Source organism: Oncorhynchus clarkii, chromosome 18, assembly GCF_045791955.1.
Source record: "Oncorhynchus clarkii lewisi isolate Uvic-CL-2024 chromosome 18, UVic_Ocla_1.0, whole genome shotgun sequence".
NCBI classification, from domain to species: Eukaryota; Metazoa; Chordata; class Actinopteri; order Salmoniformes; family Salmonidae; genus Oncorhynchus; species Oncorhynchus clarkii.
In genome coordinates, this window is record NC_092164.1 from 58,538,635 (window position 1) to 58,556,361 (window position 17,727).

The following is a 17,727-nucleotide window of genomic DNA, read 5'->3' on the forward strand; positions in this document are numbered from 1 at the left end:
CCTCAACAAAGACCATTACCTTTCCAGATTGCATTACACTCAACCATCAAACATTAACGAGCGCAAGTGATGTCCAATATGCCACGAGACATACACACAGCTTGCTCCTGCCTCGCTTTAATATGACAACATTCCCACAAAAGAGTGGGCAAACACGTTTGTTTTTATGGACTCGAAAAATTACATTATCTGTGAATCGTCAGCCCACCATGACCACAAATCTCATGGTTACCACAGGGAGAGATAACAAGCAGAGCCCTGACATTTATCGGGTTATGCCTATATAAATTTAGACAATGACAAGAGGCACTTATCTTTCACAACTATAATCTTGATCTTTGCTTAGGGACCCTGGGGTGGCGGGCCCTCATTGATTATTCCATTAAAGCATGGCTAAATGAGCTGTTAAAGGTAGAGCAGCCCTTTACGAGGCTCCCATAGTCAGTAATGGCTTTATTCAAAATGGCGTATTGTATGCTGAGCATGTCTGGGTGCTAGGACAGAGGGGTTAGGTGGTGTGTAAGCCCCCTCCACCGCTACAGTAACTGCTCTGTGTGTGTGGGGGGGGGGGGGGGGGGGGGATCGGCACAATTACACACAGGGCTAGACAGCTGTATGTCTTCTCCCCTAAGAACCATTCCGTTCTTCCTTCCTTTAAAACCCCTTAAGAGCCTAAGCCCTGATCTCTTCAACAGTGAAAACAGTAGTTACTTTAAAAGTTGTGTTTTTCTCCCAATCGGATTTTGAAATGTTACAGCCTACAATCATAACATTTGTGTCCCGGAGTGTGGAGGACAGTGGGTTGCTCAGCAACAGGCCCCAGCGAAACAGGCACAGGGGCAGGGCAGAGACTTTTATTACAGTAATGATGAGGGTAATGCACATTATTGTTTGACCAAATCATGGTTTGGAGTGAGGTGAGCGTGTAGAATGTCCAGCTTGCATCGATGCTACCAATACAGTTTATAACTCGCACAGCCAAGTCAGAGTGTCACACTCTGGAGCTCTGTGAATAATTTAATTTGGAACGACCCTCAGTGGCCACCACCCTCTAGGGACTTCTAAATAGATATAAACAGGATTTCAAATGGGGGTCTAAAGACCATCTCTTACAGTGACTCTGTTGCGACCAGCCTCTGGGCCAGGCCGTAGAGTGTCTCACTGGCTGTCAGAACAACCAGCTGGCTGAGGTGAGGGCTGGGCACCTTCTCCTTCCTCTCCTCCACCGGGCCACCCTGGATGCTGGATCCGCCTTCCCCCAGAGACTCCTATAACAGGGGGACAGAGAGAGGGAATAGTTAGCTTGACTTGCTCCTTCCTCCCACACACAGAGAGCGGAGAGTTAGACCACAGATACTCAGAGAAGGGGACAGACACATTCACTTTGCGATAACAGGGAGACAGAGAGACTGAAAGAGAGACAGAGAGAGAGAGAAAAGAAAGGGGGGATACCTAGTCAGTTGTACAACTGAATGCATTAAACTGAAATGTGTCTTCTGAATCAGAGAGGTGTGGGGGGATGCCTTAATAGACATCCACATCATCAGTGCCCGGGGAACAGTAGATTAACTGCCTTGCTCAGAATGATAGATTTTTACCTTGCCAGCTCTGGGATTCGATCCAGCAACCTTTCGGCTACTGGCCCAATGCTCCTAACTGCCAGGCTACCTGCCGCCCAGAGTGAGTGAGTCAGTGAGTGAGAAAGACATACAGGGATACACCAGTTAGCTTTGAAAGAACAGTGACAGAGAGAGAGAGGGATAGATGAGCTGGCTTTGACAGACCAGGAGACACAGAGATAGACATTCTTTGGATACAGGCTAATAGCACCACAGACATTAGCTCAGTGGCCAACTGTTAAAGCTGGAGCAGTGAGCTATGACCACAGGCTACATCAGCCAGATATGGGAGTTGGTTTTACCACAGAGCTCAAACAGTGAGCTACAGCAGTAAGATACAATTATTTACAGTACCAGTCAAAAATGTGGACACACCTACTCATTCAAGGGCTTTTCTTTATTTTAACTATTTTCCACATTGCAGAATAATAGTGAAGACATTAAAACTATGAAATAACACATATGGAATCATGTAGTAACCAAAAAAAGTGTTAAACAAATCAAAATATATTTTATATATTTTATCCTTGAGCATCTTCAAATTAGCCATCCTTTTTGCCTTGATGACAGCTTTGCACACTCTTGGCATTCTCTCAACCAGCTTCATGAGGAATGCTTTTCCAACAGTCTTGAAGGAGTTTCCATGCTGAGCACTTGTTGGCTGCTTTTCCTTCACTCTGCAGTCCAACTCATCCCAAACCATCTCAATAGAGTTGAGGTCGGGTGATTGTGGAGGCCAGGTTATCTGATGCAGCACTCCATCACTCTCCTTCTTGGTAAAATAGCCCTTACACAGCCTGGACATGTGTTTTGGGTCATTGTCCTGTTGAAAAACAAATGATAGTCCCACTAAGCGCAAACCAAATGGGATGGTGTATCGCTGCATAATGCTGTGGTAGCCATGCTGGTTAAGTGTGCCTTGAATGCCCAATAAATCACCAGGAAAGCACCCTCACACCTCCTCCTCCATGATTCACGGTAGGAACCACACATGCGGAGATCATCCGTTCACCTACTCTGCGTCTCACAAACACAGCGGGTGGAACCAAAAATCTCAAATTTGGACTTATCGATGTCCTTTAGTAGTGGTTTCTTTGCAGAAATTTGACCATGAAGGCCTGATTCACGCAGTCTCCTCTGAACAGTTGATGTTGAGATGTGTCTGTTACTTGAACTCTGTGAAGCATTTATTTGGGCTGCAATTTAATGAACTTATCCTCTGCAGCAGAGGTAACTCAGGGTCTTCCTTTCCTGTGGCGGTCCTCATGAGAGACAGTTTCGTCATAGCGCTTGATAGTTTTTGTGACTGCACTTGAAGAAACTTTCAAAGTTCATGTTTTAAAGTAATGATGGACTGTTGTTTCTCTTTGCTTATTTGAGCTGTTCTTGCTGTAATATGAACTTAGTATTTTACCAAATAGGGCCATCTTCTGTATGCCCACCCCTACCTTGTCAAACCCAACTGATTGGCTCAAACGCATTAAGGAAAGAAATTCCACAAATTAACTTTTAAGAAGGCACAACTGTTAATTGAAATGCATTCCAGGTGACTACCTCATGAAGCTGGTTGAGAGAATGCCAAGAGTGTGTAAAGCTGTCATCAAGGCAAAGGGTGGCTACTTTGAAGAATCTAAAATCTAAACTATATTTTAATATGTTTAACAGTTTTTTGTTTACTACATGATTCCATGTGTATTATTTCATAGTTCTGATGTATTCACTATTATTCTACAATGTAGAAAATAGTCAAAATAAAGAAAAACCTTTGAATGAGTAGGTGGATCTAAACTTTTCACTGGTACTGTATATATAACTATAACTGTACAGAGTGTGAAAAACTTTAGGAACACCTGCTCTTTCCATGAAATAGACTGAACAGGTGAAAACTATGATCCCTTATTGATTGAATCTGTTAAATCCACTTCAATCGTACAGGGCTACGAAAAAGTATTTGCTCCATTTCAAATGTTCTCTATTTTTGCATTTTTTTTATCAGATCTTCAACCAAAATGTAATAGATAAAGAGAACCTGAGTGAACAATAACACAACAATTAATTATTTCATTTGTTTCTTAAACTAATTTATGTAACACCCAATGAAAACCAACAAATGTCCCCGAGTTAAAGCAGTTCTGCATGCAAGAGCCAAAATCTCTCCAATATGAGAGACTGACCAACAACTACAGGACGTGTTTGGTTGTTGGCAGAAGAAATGTGTGTTGCATAACTTTGTTAATTAAATGAATAAAACAAGTATAAAACAAGTATACTGAGTTTTCTTATTTGTAAACTCAGGTTCCCTTTATCAAATATTAGGTTTTGGTTGAAGATCTGATAACAATCACTATAAAAAAATAGAGAAAATCACAAAGGGATAAAATACTTTTTTTTTTACAGGCCTCACAAGACTGGTCTGAAGGTCCCCCACCAGTTAAAAAAATTAATGGTGGTATATATGGAGACAGTTTAGTGCCAAAAATATTAATCTCTCAGATATTGGACAGACACTTAAGAATAAACCTCCCTTTTATTTGTTTTTTTTGGGGGGGGGGGGGGCAATCTGTTGTTCCATGTAGTGGAAAGGACAAGAGGAATACCTACGTAAGAATGCTGTTCATTGACTACAGCTCAGCATTTAACACCATAGTACCCTCCAAACTCATCATTAAGCAATAGACCCTGGGTCTCGACCCCCCCCCCCCCCCCCGTGCAACTGGGTCCTGGACTTTCTGAGGGGCCGACCCCAGGAGGTGAAGGTCGGAAACAACATCTCAGCCCTTACTGTACTCTCTGTTCAACCATGACTGTGTGGCCATGCACGCTTCCAACTCGATCATCAAGTTTGCAGACGACACTACAGTAGTAGGCCTGAATACCAATGACGACGAGACGGCCTATAGGGAGGAGGTAGGGCCCTCGGACTGTGGTGTGAGGAAAATAATCTCTCACTCAACGTCAACAAAACAAAGGAGACGATCGTGGACTTCAGGAAACAGCAGAGGGAGCCCACCCCTCCCTCCCATCCATGGACAGTAGTGGGGACTTTGGAAAGTTTTAAGTTCCTCGGCGTACACATCATGTACTGAAATGGTCCACCCACACAGACAGCGTGGTGAAGAAGGCGCAACAGCAGGCTGTATTGGGCTGGTATGCCTGGTATGGCAATTGCACCGCCCTCAACCTCAAGGCTCTCCAGAGGGTAGTGAGGTCTGCACAACGCATCACCGGGGGCAAACTACCTGCCCTCCAGGACACCTACAGCACCCGATGTCACAGGAAGGCCAAAAACATCATCAAGGACAACAACCACCCGAGCCACTGCCTGTTCACCCCGCTATCATCCAGAAGGCAAGGTCAGTACAGATGCATCAAAGCTGGGAACCGAGAGACTGAAAAACAGCTTCTATCTCAAGGCCATCAGACTGTTAAACAGCCATCACTAACATAGAAAGACTGCTGCCAACATACAGACTCAAATCTCTGGCCACTTAAATAAACTGATTTAATAGTGACACCCCATCCCGTGAAAGGGACCGTTGTCATCATCTGACACTAATTAGCATAACGCAACGGACATAAATCTTCCTTGAAAATATTCCTATTTCACAAGTGAAATATATTGGAACACAGGTTAGCCTTTTGTTAATCACCCTGTCATCTCAGATTTTCAAAATATGCTTTACAGCCAACGCTAGACAAGCATTTGTGTAAGTTTATCATAGCCTAGCATAACATTATGCCTTGCTAGCAGCAGGCAACCTTGTCACGGAAATCAGAAAAGCAATCAAATTAAATAGTTTACCTTTGATGAACTTCGGATGTTTTCACTCACGAGACTCCCAGGTAGAGAGCTAAAGTTCATTTTTTCCCAAAATATTATTTTTGTAAGCGAAATAGCTCCGTTTGTTCTTCACGTTTGGCTGAGAAATCACCCGTAAATTGCGGTCACCACAATGCAGAAAAATATTCCAAATTAGCTCCATAATATCGACAGAAACATGGCAAACGTTGTTTAGAATCCATCCTCAAGGTGTTTCTTCTAATATATATTCGATAATATATCCGTCGGGACAATTCATTTTTCACTAGGACCGATTGGAGTAATGGCTACCTCTGTATTTTACGCGAGAATCTCTCTCGGAGCCAACATGTGACCACTTACGCAATGTGGCCGCCTACGGCTATTCTTCAACAGAAATGCGTAAAACTACGTCACAATGCTGTAGACACCTTGAGGAATACGTAAAAAGTGTAAGCTTGTTGATGGTACATTCACAGCTGAATAGGGAGTCATTGGAACGCAGCGCTTTCAAAACCTGGGGCACTTCCGGATTGGATTTTTCTCAGGCTTTCGCCTGCAACATCAGTTCTGTTATACTCACAGACAATATCTTTACAGTTTTGGAAACGGTAGAGTGTTTTCTATCCAAAGCTGTCAATTATATGCATATTCTAGCATCTTTTCCTGACAAAATATCCTGTTTAAAACGGGAACGTTTTTTTTCCAAAAATGAAAATACTGTGCCCCCTAACACCATTAATAAAGGTATTTCTAGTCACTTTAAATAATGCCACTATAATAATGTTTACATATCCTACATTACTCATCTCACATGTATATACAGTCGTGGCCAAAAGTTTTGAGAATGACACAAATATAAATTTTCACAAAGTTTGCTGCCTCTGTGTTTTTAGATATTTTTGTCAGATGTTACTATGGAATACTGAAGTATAATTACAAGCATTTCATAAGTGTCAAAGGCTTGTATTGACAATTACATGAAGTTGATGCAAAGAGTCAATATTTGCAGTGTGACCCTTCTTTTTCAAGACCCGGCATGCTTTCAATTAACTTCTGGGCCACATCTTGACTGATGGCAGCCCATACCCGCATAAACAATGCTTGGAGTTTGTCAGAATTTGTGGGTTTTTGTTTGTCCACCCGCCTCTTGAGGATTGACCACAAGTTCTCAATGGGATTAAGGTCTGGGGAGTTTCCTGGCCATGGACCCAAAATATCCATGTTTTGTTCCCCAAGCCACTTAGTTATCACTTTTGGCTCATGGCAAGGTGCTCCATCATGCTGGAAAAGGCATTGTTCGTCGCCAAACTGTTCTTGGATGGTTGGGAGAAGTTGCCCTCGGAGGATGTGTTGGTACCATTCTTTATTCAGGGCTGTGTTCTTAGGCAAAATTGTGAGTGAGCCCACTCCCTTGGCTGAGAAGCAACTCCACACATGAATGGTTTCAGGATGGTTTACTGTTGGCATGACACAGGACTGATGGTAGTGCTCACCTTGTCTTCTCCGGACAAGCTTTTTTACGGATGCTCCAAACAATCGGAAAGGGGATTCATCAGAGAAAATGACTTTACCCCAGTCCTCAGAAGTCCAATCCCTGTACCTTTTCCAGAATATCAGTCTGTCCCTGATGTTTTTCCTGGATTTTGTTTGTCCAACCGCTTCTTGAGGATTGACTGCAAGTTCTCAATGGGATTAAGGTCTGGGGAGTTTCTTGGCCATGGACCCAAAAGATCGAGGTTTTGTTCTCCGAGCCACTTAGTTATCCCTTTTGCCTTCTGGCAAGGTGCTCCATCATGCTGGAAAAGGCATTGTTCGTCACCAAACTGTTCCTGGATGGTTGGGAGAAGTTGCCCTCGGAGGATGTGTTGGTACCATTCTTTATTCATGGCTGTGTTCTTAGGCAAAATTGTGAGTGAGCCCACTCCCTTGGCTGAGAAGCAACTCCACACATGAATGGTTTCAGGATGCTTTACTGTTGGCATGACACAGGACTGATGGTAGCGCTCACCTTGTCTTCTCCGGACAAGCTTTTTAACGGATGCTCCAAACAATCGGAAAGGGGATTCATCAGAGAAAATGACTTTACCCCAATCCTCAGCAGTCCAATCCCTGTATCTTTTGCAGAATATCAGTCTGTCCCTGATGTTTTTCCTGGAGAGAAGTGGCTTCTTTGCTGCCCTTCTTGACACCAGGCCATCCTCCAAAAGTATTTGCCTCACTGTGGTTGCAGATGCACTCACACCTGCCTGCTGCCATTCCTAAACAAGCTCTGTACTGGAGTTGCCCCGATCCGGCAGCTGAATCAACTTTAGGAGACGGTCCTGGCGCTTGCTGGACTTTCTTGGGCCCCCTGAAGCCTTCTTTACAACAATTGAACCGCTCTCTTTGAGTTCTTGATGATCCGATAAATGGTTGATTTAGGTGCAATCTTACTGGCAGCAATATCCTTGCCTGTGAAGACCTTTTTGTGCAAAGCAATGATGACGGCACGTGTTTCCTTGCAGGTAACCATGATTGACAGAGGAAGAACAATGATTCCAAGCACCACACTCCTTTTGAAGCTTCCAGTATGTTATTCGAACTCAATCAGCATGACAGACCTCCAGCCTTGTCCTCGTCAACACTCACACCTGTGTTAACGAGAGAATCACTGACATGATGTCAGCTGGTCCTTTTGTGGCATGGATGAAATGCAGTGGAAATGTTTTTTGGGAATTCAGTTCATTTGCATGGCAAAGAGGGACTTTGCAATTAATTGCAATTAATCTGATCCCTCTTCATAACATTCTGGAGTATCAGCAAATTGCATTTACGATCGTGACGATCGTCGTAAAGAGGAGAAAGAGGAGGAGACCAAAGCGCTGCGTCGTGTAAATGCATGATTTAATGATTAGACGGAAAAAAACACAAAGTACACTAAAACAAACAAACAAACTAACCAGACGAATATGATCGCTATAGAAACTGAGTGCTAACATGCAACATAACATAGACAATAACCCACGAACTACAATACAACACAGGCTACCTAAATATGGTTCCCAATCAGAGACAACGACAAACACCTGCCACTGATTGAGAACCATATCAGGCCAAAACACATAGAAATAGACAAACTAGACATACAACATAGAATGCCCACTCCTATCACACCCTGACCAAACAAAACATAGAAACAAACAACGCAAATCATGGTCAGAGTGTGACAATCATACAAACTGAGGCAGCAGACTTTGTGAAAATTAATATTTGTGTCATTCTCAAAACTTTTGTCCACGACTGTACTGTATTCTACACGATCTACTGCATCTTGCCTATGCCGCACACCATCGCTCTTCCATATATTTCTATGTATATATTCATCCCTTTACATTTGTTTGTGTGTATAAGGTAGTTGTTGTGAATTTGTTAGATCACTTGTTAGATATTACTGTATAGTCGGAACTAGAAGCACAAGCATTTCGCTACACTTGCATTAACATCAGCTAACCATGTGTATGTGATCAATAAAATTGTATTTGATTTCATTTGAATCTGCTATTCAATGCATTTTAATGGTCTAATAGCAGTTAGGCGAAATACACATTTCATCAAATTTTACTTGTACAATTTCAAGGGGTCTTAAATTTCAAATCAAATAGCAAATTGATCCTTGGTATGACCTTCTTAAAACAATTCCATATAACTAAGTACAGTAGAACCCCCCCTGGCTTAGACAGGGCTTAGACTCTTATGGGTTAATAAGCTCCAGCACATTTCAATCTCACACACACTTTTCTGGCTTTTCTACCGTTGTGAAATTCAGGAGAAAATCAGGCCTGTCCCACAGGCCATGTCCATTAATCATAACAATATAACCCAAGCACTAAAAGACAGAATTCTCAGCAGAAGGCAGAAGAATCACAATATTTTGTTAAGGTTCATCTGAGCCTGATGGTGGATCATATGGGCTGTCAAGCTGTGTGTGTGTATCCCTGAAACAACAGAAGCAGAACAGCAGGGGCAAATCAATAGCAATCACATCCAGTAAGTAATGAACAAATGGAAAGCCATTAAACCTGTCCACCATCATCCACTTGCATACATACAGGCTCCATAGTCATCTGGGGAGAAGAACACATCTCACTTTACCTAATAATACTAAATAGGGTTGCAAAAGTCAAGTAACTTTCGCAAAATGCCTAGGATTTCCTGCTTATTCCTGATCAGAGCCCTAATTCTGATCAGAGCCCTAAGTACCAAACTCTATATAAATCAGTCAAAACATTTAAACATTCAAGAATGAAGGAACATGTGACATTAAACCACTAAATAATTGATCATAAATGGCTAAAATGACCTTTAATTAATTGGTTTGGTAGCTAACTAGATATTATAAATCATGCAAGGCCCAGCGATAGACTAGTGTCCTGTCCAAGGGGTGTAGCCTACTTGTCCATCAAGCTGCCTCACACTACAGAAACAGGAGACAGGCTCCGTTCAGCTCGCACAAGCCAAGGTTACTTACTTATGTGCTTGTAATGGGTAGGTAATAGTCCCGTTGGGGCCTACTAGAGACCAATTATTTATCAATAAAGAGTTATCTGAGTCAACTTAGAAACCATTAATCAGCGATAAGAGGGGCGGGTCTAAAGGATGAATGCATGTCAAAGAGTCAGATCAAAGAATCAGAGAACGATTTGCCATTCAGATGAAGTTCGGAGTCGGGTGAAGTTGCCCTGAGACGCTGCTTTTGGGTCACTTTGCATTTCCCCCACTAATGGTTAAGGTTAGGAATGAGGGAGGGGAAGCTGATCCTAGATTAGTACCTGGAGCGTAATGCTCCTATTGGCAGAACGAGCAGTCAAATATCAAGCCAAAACTTTATCATGAAAAACAATGGCAAAATGCTCGGTCACCCATTAACTTCCCTGGGGTTAAATGTGTGTGTCAAATACTAGTTTGACAATCTCTTAGGTAGACTGGTCCCAGATGTGTTTGTGCCATCATATCAACTCCTTTTCACTCATTATCATGCCAAACATGGATTTGACATGATAACACAAACAGATCTGGAACCAAGCTAGTTTTGGGTCGCTAACTTTCCAAATCACATCCACTCCTGTCTAGAGAACCATTAGATGATGCAAGTTAGAAATTTCAGTGCACAATACCTTCACAGAGTAAAACCACTAAACTATGTGCAGTAAACTGAAGCATAAACATGATTAACATCCTGCGCTGGTGGAGTTGATCCAGAAAACCCATTAGACTTCCCACTCTATTCTGAGCCCGATTGTGACTCATGATAAAAGAAAAACAAAAGTAAAAGTCATTTATGAACTGACAACAACCCAAAACGTCAGCCGAAACTGCTTACCCTCCATTTGCAGAACACAAACAACAAATATTGATTTGTTCTCAACAGAGACTTTTCAGGATTTGCATGAACAAAAAGGGGGGGGGGGGGTATACAGAAGATAACCCTATTTGGTAAAATACCAAGTCCATTTTATGGCAAGAACAGCTCAAATAAGCAAAGAGAAACAACAGTCCATCATTAATTTAAGACATGAAGGTCAGTCATTACAGAAAATGTCAAGAACTTTGAAAGTTTCTTCAAGTGCAGCCACAAAAACCATCAAGTGCTATGATGAAATTGGCTCTCATGAGGACCGTCACAGGAATGGAAGACCCAGAGTTACCTCTGCTGCAGAGGATATGTTCATTAAAGTTACCAGCCTCAGAAATTGCAGCCCAAATAAATGCTTCACAGAGTTCAAGTAACAGACACATCTCAACATCAACTGTTAAGTGCAGACTGTGAATCAGGCCTTCATGGTCAAATTGCTGCAAAGAAACTACTACTAAAGGATACCAATAAGAAGAAGAAACTTGCTTGGGCCAAGAAACACGAGGACTTTAGACCGGTGGAAATGTGTCCTTTGGTCTGGAGTCCAAATTGGATATTTTTGGTTCCAACCACTGTGTCTTTGTGAGATGTGGTGTGGGTGAACAGATGATCTCCGCATGTGTATTTCCCCCGTAAAGCATGGAGGAGGAGGTGTTATGGTGTGGCGGTGCTTTGCTAGTGACACTGTCTGTGATTTGTTTAGAATTCAAGGCACATTTAACCAGCATGGCTACAACAGCATTCTGCAGCGATAAGTCATCCCATCTGGTTTGTCAAGTGCACAGCAAATGTGGGAACTCCTTCAAGACTGTTGGAAAAGCATTCCAGGTGAAGCTGGTTGAGAGAATGCCAAGAATGTGCAAAACTGTAATCAAGGCAAAGGGTGGCTATTTGAAGAATATCAAATATAAAATATATTTAGATTTGTTTAATGCTTTTTTGGTTACTACATGATGCCATATGTTATTTCATAGTTTTGATGTCTTCACAATTATTCTACAATGTAGAAAATAGTAAACACACTTGTCATTCTACTGACCATGCTCCAAAGGCATAAACAATTACTTATTATGATGAGGAAATTCTCCCCCTGAAGACTACAGCTAAATTATTATATGTCTCTCTTCACGTTGCTCATAACTCGGCATAGTTTCTTCCTTTGGATTTAACACGCTATGAAAATCCTGATGACACCCATATGTCACGCCCTGGTCATAGAGAGGCTTTTATTCTCTATTTTGGCTAGGCCAGTGTCATGACGTTGGCCTGGGGGTAGGTTTATGACAGTCATAAATACCTCTTCCCCCCCCTTATTCCTCTCTCTTCCCTACTGATGTTACTTTTGCAAAACCCTTGGTTAACATAGAGATTCTGGGAACATCAGAAGGTGGAGGGAAATGAACTATATTCTGGTAATCCGACCAATTGAACATATGCAGTGGTACTTAATGAATATGATGTCAGTTCGGGTTGTCATCTGAGACATTCTCATCAATGATAAGATTACATAAACTCTACAGTGGAAAGTCTACACATCAAAGTTATCGGATTCACATGGAATTGTTGTTCAATTTAAATGTTTGAATATGAAATGATTTGTGATGGGATGAAATGTGATTTTAGCTTCTAAAATGTGAGATTTGGGTTTTCATAATATAGGGCTCTGCTCAATCAGTGGCCCTCCCCTGTGAAGGGACATGGACTATAAAACTTTTCAAACACGCCCTCCTCTCCCTTCCTATATAAGCCCTTGACGACAATATAACCTCCTGTTCCGAGGACGTGAGGACGACGGTCCGATGTCAGAATGGTTCAGATAATAACTACAGAACGAAGCCAACATCAGCGTGAGCTTTGGTTGCGAATGGTATGAACTTTGAACTCTTATTCACTACAGAAGTGATACCTCCTAGCCGTTGAGTTAGCAACAGCCGCTGCAAACGAGGGTTAGGAAGAAAAGACAGAGTATCCCGTCTACCACACAACGACGTTACTACAACGTACTCAATTTACCAGCAGAGACATTCTTCAAAGGACAAAGGACTCAGTTGGGCAACATGGCCTTCCATCTACCACCAACCTACCGAAGCGCAGCTCAGAGTAAATATTTATTGCATTTTCCTTTTCCAAATGGGCGGTAATTTAGAATGCATAAGATACTGTATTTACAATAGCACAGCTTCGCCCTTTGTTCCTAAGTCTTCACGCTCTTTCACTCAAACCCAGACCCTTTTCTTTTGTGTAACCAGCTGTCATATCTGTTCCGCCCGCTAGGGACGTTTTCCTTTATGACATAATTTGTAATCAAGTTATGATTGAAATATGTGTATGTGTAATTCTGTGTGATTAGTTAGTTATTTAGTAAATAAATAATTAAACCCAATTTTGTATTGCTGATTCAACTTGTTAGCCAGGGTTCGTGCAGATAACCAAGAATTTACAACTTTCAGATGAGACTGAATTAATATGACGATTAATATTGACTGCTATTGATGTAAAATATTGCTAGGTCTTAAAGAGTTTATTCGGAAGATAACAGCTCTATAAATATTATTTTGTCGTGCCCAGACTCTCTAGTTAATTACATTTACACGATTAGCTCAATCAGGTAATATTAATTACGGAGAAATTATTTTATAGAATAGCATGTCATATCACTTAATCCGGCATAGCCAAAGACACGACACCAGGGTGTGACTAGGGTGGGCATTCTATGTTCTTTTTTCTATGATTTTGTATTTCTTTGTTTTTGGCCGGGTATGGTTCTCAATCAGGGACGGCTGTCAATTGTTGTCTCTGATTGAGAACCATACTTAGGTAGCCTTTTCCCACCTGGTGTTTGTGGGTAGTTGTTTCCTGTTTTGTGTTCTGTCACCTTTCAGGACTGTTTCGATTTCCGTTGTTTCACTCGGTTATTTTGTATTTCGTGTTCAGTGATATTAAATTAACATGGACACTTACCACGCTGCGTTTTGGTCCGATCTTTCCTGTTCCTCAGATGAAGAAGATCATTACACCATAAAAACAAAGTCCCGTTTTCTAAGGGAAAGATAAAGAATATGTTTTTTTCCTGACGGTGGGAAGCGCTTGGATTCACACTGTAGCCCATGAATTAAAAAATGACCTGGTATTGTAAAATCTTGAGATAAATATGTTAATATTCTGAGAGATAAAACCATTTTTCCACATGACTACAGTATAACACATGCTGCAGTCAAGCTATTAAATATGTATTAGTAATATATTACCATTACATGCTCAAAAAGACATGCATGAGCTGTTGGTTAGATGAAAATGCATTAACATACAGTTGAAGTCGGAAGTTTACATACACTTAGTCATTAAAACTTGTTTCTCAACCACTCCACAAATTTCTTGTTAACAAACTATAGTTTTGGCAAGTCGGTTAGGACATCTACTTTGTGCATGTGTAACAGTATATACTTTACGTCCGTCCCCTCGCCCCGACCTGGGCGCGAACCAGGGACACTCTGCACATGTCAACGGTCACCCTCGAAGCATCGTTACCCATTCGCTCCACAAAAGCCACGGCCCTTGCAGAGCAAGGGGAACCACTACTTCAAGGTCTCAGAGCAAGTGACCACCGCTAACTAGCTAGCCATTTCACATCGGCTACACATGACACAAGTACATTTTTCCAACAATTGTTTACAGACAGATTATTTCACTTATAATTCACTGTATCACAATTCCAGAGGGTCAGAAGTTTACATACACTAAGTTGACTGTGCGTTTAAACAGCTTGGAAAATTCCAGAAAATGATGTAATGGCTTTAGAAGCTTCTGATAGGCTAATTGACATAATTTGAGTCAATTGGAGGTGTACCTGTGGATGTATTTCAAGGCCTACCTTCAAACGATAAAAAAGATATCAGAAGATCAAAAGATATCAGCCAAGACCTCAGAAAATAAATTGTAGACCTCCACAAGTCTGGTTCATGCTTGGGAGGAATTTCCAAATGCTGGAAGGAACCACATTCATCTGTACAAACAATAGTACGCAGGTATAAACCCATGGGACCACGCAGTCATCATACCGCTCAGGAAGGAGTCTCCTAGAGATTAACGTATTTTGAGATGAACGTATTTTGCTGCAAAAAGTGCAAATCAATCCCAGAACAACGGCAAAGGACCTTGTGAAGATGCTGGAGGAAACAGGTACAAAAGTATCTATATCCACAGTAACAGAGCAAGGAAGAAGCCACTGCTCCAAAACCGCCATAAAAAAGCCAGACTATGGTTTGCAACTGTACATGGGGACAAAGATCGTACTTTTTGGAGAAATGTCCTCATCTGATGAAACAAAAATAGAACTGTTTGGCCATAATGACCATCTTTATGTTTGGAGGAAAAAGGGGGAGGCTTGCAAGCCGAAGATCACCATCCCAACCGTGAAGCACGGGGGTGGCAGCATCATGTTGTGGGGGTGCTTTACTGCAGGAGGGACTGGTGCACTTCACAAACTAGATGGCATCATGAGGTAGGACAATTATGTGGATATATTGAAGCAACATCTCAAGACATCAGTCAGGAAGTTAAAGCTTGGTCACAAATGGGTCTTCCAAATGGACAACGGCCCCAAGAATACTTCCACAGTTGTGGCAAAATGGCTTAAGGACAACAAAGTCAAGGTATTGGAGTGGCCATCACAAAGCCCTTACCTCAATCCTGTAGAACATTTGTGGGCAGAACTGAAACTGACTCCGTTACACCAGCTCTGTCAGGAGGAATGGGCCAAAATTACCCCAACTTATTGTGGGAAGCTTGTGGAAGGCTATCCGAAACATTTGACCCAAGTTAATCAATTTAAAGGCAATACTACCAAATACTAATTGAGTACTTCTAATCCACTGGGAATGTGATGAAAGATAATTCTCTACTATTATTCTGACATTTCACATTCTTAAAATAAAGTGGTGATCCTAACTGACCTAAAACAGGGAATTTTTACTAGGATTAAATGTCAGAAATTGTGAAAAATATATTTGGCCAAGGTGTATGTAAACTTCCGACTTCAACTGTAACTGTCTACCGGTGCATCCTGAATATTTACCATTACTGTAGGGGCTATGGATAATACACCAGAAAACATGAAATCAAATCAAGCCCATACTTGTTGAGAAAACAGCTTGAAGGAATTCACGGAGCTGGATACATACTAATCAGACTGAAATTGTAATATTTTTTTTTGCAAAAAATATACCAAAGATGGTAATGGGATTAAATGGTTTATTCTTTCTTTTTTTAAGAAGGATTCTAAACTTCCTCACTGGTTTGTGTTGTTCCTAAACCCGCAGCAGTAAGTAATGATTCACATTCTAATCATCAGAGGTTCCTGGCTCCTCCGTAGACACAGCACATCACTCCAGTTTCTGGAATTCAGAGCTTCATCAGGGAAACCCAGGCACAGAATCGTGGTGTCTCGTGGAAGAGAACAAACGCCTTCCAATGTTCTGATCAGCCCAATCTGAGACGGAGGCCACATACTGCTAAACATACCCTCGTAAAACTAACTATCCTGCCGATCCTTGACTTCAGCGATGTAATTTACAAAATAGCCTCCATCACTCTACTCAGCAAATTAGATGAGGTCTATCACAGTGCCATCCGTTTTGTCACCAAAGCCCCATACACTACCCTCCATTGCGACCTGTATGCTCTCGTTGGCTGGTCCTCGCTACATATTCGCCGCCAAACCCACTGGCTCCAGGTCATCTATAAGTCTTTGCCTTATCTCAGCTCACTGGTCACCATAGCAACACCCACCCGTAGCACACGCTCCAGCAGGTATATTTCACTGGTCATCCCTAAAGCCAACACCTCCTTCGGCCGCCTTTCCTTCCAGTTCTCTGCTGCCAATGACTGGAACGAACTGCAAAAATCACTGAAGTTGGAGACTTATATATCCCTCACTAACTTCAAGCATCGGCTGTCAGAGCAGCTTTCCGATCGCTGTAGCTGCACACAGCCCATCTGTAAATAGCCCATCCAACCTACTACCTACCTCATCCCCATATTTGTTTTTTGTTTTTCCTGCTCTTATGCACACCAGTATTTCTACTTGCACATCCTCATCTGCACATCTATCACTCCAGTGTTAGTTGCTAAATTGTAATTACTTCGCCACTATGGCATATTTATTGCCTTACCTCCTTACTTAATTTGTACACACTGTATACAGATTTCATATTGTGTTTGTTTATCCCATGTGTAACTCTGTGTTGTTGTTTTTGTCGCACTGCTTTGCTTTATCTTGGCCAGGTCGCAGTTGTAAATGAGAACTTGTTCTCAACTGGCCTACCTGGTTAAATAAAGGTGAAATAAAATAAAATAAAAATACTGTGAAATGTTCAATAAACCTACAGGTGTCACAAGAAAATAATACAATGTCTGTCCTCAGACAGTTCCCACCAACTGTTGCTTGACAATACTGTCAGGTTAGTTTATTATTAATAAGGTTTAATATCTTCTAGACACAAGATGTCCCCTTATTTGACTGTCAGTTGAAGTATCAGTGTGTTTGACATTGTCTAGGACAACGAGACATTTAATATTAATGTCATATTAAATATTCAACAAATGTTGTATTCGTCAAATGAAATGCCACACCATCAATTATTCAGAGATCAAAATGATTTGACGTGAAAAATGAATGAGACAGGATCAAAGCACATTCTAATGGCCGGTCACGTTGCAAAGCACATGCAGGAATGTCTTACTGAGAGATTGAACTGCTGCAGTAGATTCAGTCACTCCCCACATGCCCTAACGCTGTTGTTACTGAGCAACTTTTCATCCACTGACATGGGAGACATTCTCCACATAGTTTTATTCCATTAAAGTGCATCATGCTTTCTCCTTCCAGAAAACCGGGGGAAAACAGACTTTCCTAT

The 17,727-nt window shown here is 41.6% G+C and overlaps 1 pseudogene; it reads right to left on the reverse strand.

Annotated features, from left to right (window-relative positions):
- The window catches only part of LOC139372382 (syndetin-like), a 284,096-nt pseudogene that overhangs the window by 21,055 nt on the left and 245,314 nt on the right, over positions 1-17,727 (reverse strand).